Below are 8,753 nucleotides of genomic sequence, written 5' to 3' on the forward strand. Positions count from 1 at the left end.
TGCTGTCCGTCGAACTGTCGAAGATCCTCCGCCGCCGACGAAGACGCCGAAGAAACTACCTCGACGACATAACGACACGCCGCCGTCCCGACGAAGTCTGGAAGGAAAGAATGCGACGACGAAAGACGACCTGACGACGTCACATACCAGCCACAAGTCAACGCGACGCAGTCGTGATCCGACGCCAAGACCGAACTGTAATGCAAGACAAAGAGCCACCGACCTCGACGTGCTTCTCGATGGCCACGCAGTCACTGCCTTAGTCGACACAGGGGCTGATTACTCCGTCATGAGTGGACACATCGCCGCCCAGTTGAAGAAAGTTAAGACTACGTGGGAAGGCCCTCAAATTCGTACCGCCGGAGGACACCTCATAACGCCGACTGGACTGTGCACGGCAAGAATTACCATTCACGACCGGACTTACCCTGTCACCTTCGTTATCCTCCAACAGTGTTCACGAGACGTCATTCTCGGCATGGACTTCCTCAACCAACACGGCGCAGTCATCGACCTGAAGTCGAAGTCAATAACTCTGTCGGAAGACCATGCGATACCGTCGGAGAACCCTCGTACTCACCACGCCTTGAGTGTGCTCGAAGATCAAGTGAGCATCCCGCCTCGCTCCAGCATTGTTATTTCGGTCGGCACCGAAACACCCGCTGACGTAGAAGGTGTCATCGAAGGCGACCAACGTCTACTGCTAGACCGTGAAATTTGCGTCGCAAGAGGGATCGGTCGACTGCACGGAGGAAACACGAAAGTGTTGCTGACAAACTTCAGCCAGGAGTTCAAGCACATCAACAAGGGCACGACGATCGCATACATCGAGGAAATTCTGGAAAACAGCAATGCGTTTGTCCTCTCGGAATCCGCCGCATCTACCCCGACGACCATGGTTGCCGAACCAGACTACGACATTAATCCAAGTCTCCCCGTGATTAAGCAACAGCAGCTCAGAAGTCTGCTCCGGCGATACAAAGGCTGCTTTTCGACGTCATCGAGGATTCGACAAACACCAGTCGCCAAGCATCGCATAATCACCGAGGAGTACGTTCGACCACTTCGCCAGAGCCCTTACCGAGTTTCCCCGCGAGAACGTGAAGCTATAAGAGAACAAGTCGATGAAATGCTGCGCGACGACATCATCCAGCCGTCGAAAAGCCCGTGGGCATCTCCTGTTGTGCTGGTGAAGAAAAAGGACGGAACCCTTCGTTTCTGCGTCGATTATCGTCGTCTGAACAAGATCACGAAGAAGGACGTATACCCTCTCCCACGGATAGACGACGCATTGGATCGGCTCTGCAACGCTAAATACTTCTCCTCGATGGACCTCAAGTCTGGCTATTGGCAAATAGAAGTCGACGAAAGAGATCGTGAAAAGACCGCCTTCATCACCCCAGACGGCCTCTACGAGTTCAAGGTTATGCCATTTGGACTGTGCTCGGCGCCTGCAACGTTCCAGCGCGTGATGGACACGGTTTTAGCAGGATTGAAGTGGCAGACCTGTCTCGTTTACTTGGATGACGTCGTTGTATTCGCCGAAAGTTTTGACGATCACCTTAGGCGGCTTGCCACAGTACTAGAGGCCATCAAGTCATCAGGGCTCACTCTGAAGCCAGAAAAATGCCGCTTCGCTTACGATGAGCTTCTATTCCTAGGCCACGTCATCAGCAAATCCGGAGTACGCCCCAACCCGCAGAAAACAGCTGCCATTGCAAAGTTCCCGCAGCCCACCGACAAGAAGGCAGTGCGTAGATTTCTTGGCATGTCTGCCTACTACAGGCGATTTGTCAAGGATTTTTCACGCATCGCTGAGCCGCTGACACAGCTAACTAAATGTGACGTCGAGTTCAAGTGGGAAACGCCACAGGCCGACGCATTTAAAGAACTCAAACGACGCATGCAGTCGCCGCCCGTACTTGCGCACTTCGACGAGCACGCCGATACCGAAATACACACTGACGCCAGTAGCCTAGGCCTCGGTGCCGTCCTAGTCCAGAGAAAAGATGGACATGAACACGTGATTGCTTACGCTAGCCGATCATTGTCAAAAGCAGAAGGCAATTATTCTACAACAGAAAAGGAATGCCTCGCCATCGTTTGGGCCACAGCGAAATTTCGCCCTTACCTATATGGCAGGCCATTCAAGGTGGTCAGCGATCATCACGCGTTGTGTTGGCTAGCCAACCTAAAAGACCCTTCAGGACGGCTGGCACGGTGGAGCCTCAGGCTACAAGAATACGACATCACTGTAACCTACAAGTCCGGAAGAAAACACTCAGATGCCGATTGCCTATCCCGCGCCCCCATTGACCCGCCGCCGCAAGATGACGAGGATGACGACGCCTTCCTTGGAATAATAAGCGCGGAAGACTTCGCCGAACAGCAACGAGGTGACTCGGAGCTAAAAGCCCTAATCGAGCATTTGGAAGGGCACACCGACGTTGTCCCAAGGGCATTTAAGCGTGAATTATCTTCGTTCACGCTTCAAAACAACCTACTCGTGAAGAAGAACTTCTCACCAGTCCGCGCCAACTACCTTCTTGTTGTTCCGTCGGCGCTACGTCCAGAAGTACTGCACGCCCTACATGACGATCCGACCGCTGGGCACCTCGGTTTCTCCCGGACGCTATCGAGGATACAAGAAAGGTATTACTGGCCGCGCCTAACCGCCGATGTCGCCCGTTACGTCAAGACATGCCGCGACTGTCAGCGACGCAAGACACCGCCGACAAGGCCAGCCGGATTACTACAGCCAATCAAGCCTCCTTGCCGACCATTCCAGCAGATCGGGATGGACTTGCTGGGACCCTTTCCGACGTCAACAACCGGAAATAAGTGGATCGTCGTGGCGACAGACTACCTCACCCGCTTCGCTGAAACTAAAGCACTGCCGAAAGGTAGCGCAACCGAAGTGGCGAAATTCTTTGTCGAAACATCCTGCTGCGACATGGCGCCCCAGAAGTCCTCATCACCGACAGAGGAACGGCCTTTACAGCGGAGCTCACTCAAGCTATTCTGAACTACAGTCAGACAAGGCACAGGAGGACAACGGCCTACCACCCGCAGACGAATGGTCTTACGGAGCGGCTGAATAAGACCCTCGCCGACATGCTAGCGATGTACGTCGACGTCGAACACAAGACGTGGGATGCCGTCCTGCCATACGTAACATTCGCTTACAACACGGCGGTGCAAGAAACAACACAGATCACGCCGTTTAAGCTGGTTTACGGCAGGAATCCGACGACGACGCTCGACGCCATGCTGCCCCACGTCACTGACGAGGAAAATCTCGACGTCGCTAGCTATCTCCAGCGCGCCGAAGAAGCCCGACAGCTCGCCCGCCTGCGGATCAAGAACCAGCAGAGGACCGACAGCCGACACTACAACCTCCGACGACGCTTTGTCGAGTACCAGCCCGGTGACCGTGTTTGGGTTTGGACCCCTATACGCCGACGAGGACTGAGCGAGAAGCTTTTGCGTCGCTATTTTGGACCGTACAAGATCATCCGACGTATTGGTGCACTGGACTACGAGGTCGTGCCAGACGGCATTTCGCTGTCACAGCGGCGCCGCTCACGACCTGAAATTGTCCACGTTATGCGGCTCAAGCCGTACCACCAGCGTTGACGAACTTTGGGACCTCGCGTAACTGACCTTTGGACTTTATTTCTTTTCGTTGTTTTGTTACTTATGTTTAATAAGTGTCCCTTTGTGTTTCGCTCTCTTTGTAGCATCGGGACGATGCTTTTTAAGAGGGGGGTAATGACACGTGTATTTATATTTATCGGGCGACCAGGTTTCACCGCCTAACAAATCTTATCGCACAGCGCGGGACGCGCTTTCTGGAAGTTTCAGGAAAGTTATCGATGCTTCTATCCGCAGTCTGTTGTTGCCGAACCTTGTGTTATCTGATTTATTCGCCTGACGCGAAAGATGTAGAACTTTATGGAAGGCACGCGGGTCCCGACGATTAGTCTGGAACATTCGACGATTGTGTATAAAAGCCGACGCGCTTGAACCGCTGATCAGATTTTTCGACGATCGCCGACCGTGTTCGCCGCTATCGTTGTGCTATAAGTGTAGCCTGTTTTGTGGGCACAGGTTCGCCCAATAAAAGTAAGTTTTGTCTATCACAGTATTGCTACTGTGTTCTTCACGTCACCACCACGTGACAATATCATATCAATAAAAAAAAACAAGCTTCCGGAAAGTTTTGACTGAAATTGTTGGAACGTTTGAGGAGTGCTTGCTGCCAGGTACGCAACAAGCATAAAGCAGTGCTATCTACAGGGAGGGCAAGCCTTCACCTGGGCCGGTATTTTGTAGCGATGCCTTTTCCGATTCTATGCTTTTTCAGGCTTTTCGCGCTTCGCCACTGGTCAGAGCAACGGTCTGCCCACATTATCAACGCGATCAGGCGGCCGTGTGTGGTGGATGATAAGAATAGCATAGAATAAGGCATAAGGCATCGCTACAATACAGCGGCCCTGCGCAACACAGGGGCGCAATCCGTCGCTTTCACCGGGCACCGTGGATATTGCTCTCTGAAAGTCAAGAGCAGCTTTTAAAGAGAAGTATAGCGGATTCGTATTGAAATATGCATCATTTCTTTGCAGATGCTTTACACATGACTGGCCGCTGAAGATCTACCAGATACGGCAGTGACAGGATGGCATGAGATTCGAGCCGACACCGCGCCGAATCCAAAAAAAGACGGGCCCTACTTTGGAACAAAGCTCAATTCGTACGAACTCATCGTCTCTGCAAATCTGTCGTCCAAGTTGAGTCTTGCCAATAACAACCAATAAAGCTTGCAGGGTTCTCAACAAAGTGGCTCAGTTTGTAATGTGCTCGAATTTTGTGACCTCATGATTGTACCTTTCCTATTTATTCTGTATCTCTGTAATGTATCCCGTGCTTGATTTCTCTTCTCATTGTTTTTTCCTATCTACAGTGCGCTCGCCGCTCTTATCGTTTTGCACCAGACAAAACACCGATAGTTTTGTTGTTGCTGTTTATAAAGAGCTAAATGCGATTACGTTGTGCTTTAGCCGAATATATACGTTTCACATCCAGCAAGTCCTTCAATCATTTAGTGAGAAATCGATCGCAAGTGCACAAGCCGCAGTGTGAAGCTCTGAGGAAGTTCTCTGAGGGTGCCTCTTGGCCATGGAGACACCGCCAGCGGGAAAAAAGACATCTTAGTTTTGCAATTAATTCCTTTCGGCGCTGCCTGGAATGACAGTGTATTTCGTGACACATTCTACAGTACGAACATCCAGCCGCCGCTGTGGCGTTCTGCTGCTTAGCACGTGGTTCCGGGTTCGATTACCGGCCACGGCGGCCGTATTTAGACAGAGGTGTAAAATGCAAATACACTCGCGAACTGACGTTTTCGAAAAAAAATTCATCCCGGGCCATCCACTACCGCATCCCTCATAAGGCGTTGTGCAGGTTCGGCACTACAAAATGCCACAAGGGGCGGGTATATCGAAATTGGTGCTGCTGTCCAAAATTCTGAACAATTATTGTGACTTGTGACAGCGCAGAAAACTAAGACAGACGTGCGAGAAACGCACACCACAAGCGATTTGGCTTCCTGCGCTGTTTACTGTCACAAACCATGTTGAAGGGTACTGTCCAAGCGTCGCACTATTGTTCGAGTCAATGGACTTTCGTTATTATCAAGTATTATCAAGCACCTGTTACATGCACCCTAAAGCAAATAACCAAATAGTTAATAAAATTCATTTCACTTTTATTTTCTTAATGACCTCCGAGGGGGTAATAAGTGATTGGTCGGTTTGTCCATAAGGGAAGGCTCACTGTCACGATGATTCAATGTGTAAGCACACTTGTTACGCTTTGCATGAAATCTGACGGCCACGTGATAGTAATGATGTTGTGAGAAAGGCCGCTCTTCTCTTTGGCTGCTCTGGGAAAAAAATTAAGCTGAAAATACTGTAGTACAAGCATATGGACGAGTAACTTGCAGTGTATGGCGAGTTACACATTCATATTAGTTATGTAACTATTAAAATTATTATTAAAAATCTTACCTTTCTTCGGACATATATGTGCGTATATACGTCCGTATACGGACCTCGGGGTGATGCGCGCCTTGGTGTAATGCAACGTCAGCGACCTCCTTGCCCTATCATTGCTGCAACTTTTTCTTGTCCCGTTCAAATGTAATCGTACACAGCGTGGACTAGCATCCACCCCACCACCGAGCGCGCCTCCTCCGGCGTCGGCCTTCGCCGTCATGCAGATTGTGTGCGCACCTACAGCGCGCGCGCGACAGCAGCTGTCCGGATGCTCACGCACGGACGGCGGTGCGATCGCGTTCGCGGGGCACTTTCCGTGTTTGCGTGGGCGACAGCTGAAGCGAGGCCGGGCAAGGCCACGCTCCGCAGTCGCCCCGTGTCCTCGACCGAGGCCCTCAGCGCCGCGGTGCAGACCACTGAGCGAAGGCGCCATTAAGCGCCGTGTCGTGCGAAGCGCGTCTCCTGGCGTAAAACTGCGTGCGCCATTTGTCGTCCCTCCCCTGAGGAAAGCTCTGCCGTTGATGCGAGAACTGTGCAAATTTTGTGTTTGAGGACCGCGCAGTACGAGAGACGCAGTACAAGCTCGCAATTTGCGAATTGGGCGCCAATGGTATACAGGTTGGACGGCGCCACGTGGGAAGGCGCTTACGTCGCAGACAGTTCAGCGCTCCAGGAGGCAGCAACTACCCTGCCTGTTCTTGACGGTGTTGTTTACTTACGTTCATTAGCGTTGTGCTAATGAACCCACAAGACCGCAGTATGCCCTGAGTGCGCTGTCATTTTTCCGAGATGCAGATTTTGTAGCGATGGTACTCAGTGTTGTTTGCTTCGGAGCATAATGTGTACGCAGTTAAGAATGGAGAAAGGCAAAGGAGCTAGTTCTGACTTGTTGGTTACCTGTGCGGCAAGCACGCAGAACTGAGAATGTGCCGAAACGGATGGTCAAGTAAACTTCAATAGGATAAGCCTCAGAGCGAAAGGGCAGGGGGGAAGAAAACAAAAGAAAGGCAGACAGGTTAACCAGACGTACGTCCGGTTCGCTACCCTGCACTGGACGAAAGATAACTAAGGCCTGTATATACTACGGTCTGTATACACTACGGTCGTACAGACATGTCGGCTTAAGCTATTCCAATAATGCTCCATAATTGCTTTCTGCTCCAGCGACGTGCACGGTCACGGTACAAGCCCCAGAATCTACACTAAACTATAGCTGAGTATTGAAAGCAGAAAGCGAAAATCATAAACAACCCCATTTCCCGTTGGTTCGCCACTTACTCTAGGGGTATTGAGATTGTATGTTTCTGTTGGTTTTACTACTTTTGCTGTTTAAGTATTTTTAAGCATTAAGCATAAGGTAGTCGTTATGGACATTAAATTAGTTGTTCGTAGCTTTGTTAAATCATATTGAATGTAGGAAAAACCAAAAAGGGATAGCACAGTTTTCATATACTTTGTACGTGCGGTAACACGGCAAGAAAGAACTGCATCATGAACTAGCCCGCCAGCAAATACTATTGAAATTCATAGTGTTTGGAAATGAAAACCTTTATTGGCCACCCTTTCCTTTAGAAGGCTGGCTTTTACCTTTGGATACAAGTTTATGCTTAGGAAAGAAAAGTGAAAAAGAAAACCAAACGGTTACGCTTTTATAAACTTCATTTGCAAATACTGATGCTTCTTACAGTAGAAATTTGCTCTGTAGTAATCCGTCATGTATATACAGCAGAGATGTGGCAATAATAAATCATAAATGCGGCCCAAATCCTGCTCGCATACATATCCATGTAATTTTCTCCTGATACATTCGAGATGCTTACAGTGACAAAACAGCTATAGCTTAGAAGAAAACAAAATTGCTCCAAATTTCGGTTCATGATATATTTTTGCTAAGAACGCCTTCGATTATGAACTCAGCTATTTATTGCCTGTTCCGTGTGCTTCGAGCACCTCAATAACTCAACCTGTCAGCGCGTCGTGATGACGCTCGAAGAGATGCCCTTTCTTCAGTAGAAACTCGATGCCGCTGGACTTGCAACACTCGCAGCGAAAGTATACAGCACCACGACATACATTATCTGTCGTTACAAACCTCAAAATTTCAATCAAGAGGTAGCAATACTGCTAGCAATAGAAGAACAGGTGGCTAATTGCAAAGGTGACTAGCCTGGTATCGGAAGGCTCCACTGGATTTCCTTCGTTCAAGTGGCCTAGCTGAACGACTCCAACGCACCCGCGTTTCTTTGTGTGTGTGTGTGTGTGTGTGTGTGTGTGTGTGTGTAGGGGATCTTGTTTCACTTCTCTTTATGTGCGTGAGCTTCCCGTTTCCTCTTTCCATATTTATGTCTTCCCTCTCCCTAGAGTGCAGGGTAGGAAACCATTACTGCCTTCCGGGTAACCTCCATGCCTTTCGCCATGTCATTTCTCTCCTTCTCTCTAGTCTGATACGTCGTTGCCTGAGCGCCGGCGCAACCTTCACAAGTGCATTCATCTTAAAGGAACCAGAAATTGTACTGCAGACGTTCTAATGTTGCTTGCTTATGTGCACAGACACTTCGTACTGGAGACAGCCAGGCTATGGTGCCTACGACAAGCCTCCAATGCATCGTCACTTCGTGGGAGCGCATTCGCGGACCTTCTTGCTCTTATTATTTCCCTTCAGTATACTGCATTTCAGGAACTTGCACAGACTGGAGA

General features: G+C 49.8%; 1 long non-coding RNA gene across 1 annotated transcript in view; it reads right to left on the bottom strand.

Moving 5' to 3' along the window:
• The window catches only part of LOC139051480 (uncharacterized), a 187,652-nt gene extending 181,466 nt beyond the window's left edge, over positions 1-6,186 (bottom strand). The window contains exon 1 of the long non-coding RNA XR_011509386.1: positions 6,069-6,186. This is a non-coding gene — a long non-coding RNA (uncharacterized lncRNA). The remainder of the gene's footprint in view (positions 1-6,068) is intronic.
• Positions 6,187-8,753: the final 2,567 nt, after the last annotated feature.

The sequence above is a fragment of the Dermacentor albipictus genome, unplaced genomic scaffold (genome assembly GCF_038994185.2).
Source record: "Dermacentor albipictus isolate Rhodes 1998 colony unplaced genomic scaffold, USDA_Dalb.pri_finalv2 scaffold_12, whole genome shotgun sequence".
Lineage (NCBI taxonomy): Eukaryota > Metazoa > Arthropoda > Arachnida > Ixodida > Ixodidae > Dermacentor > Dermacentor albipictus.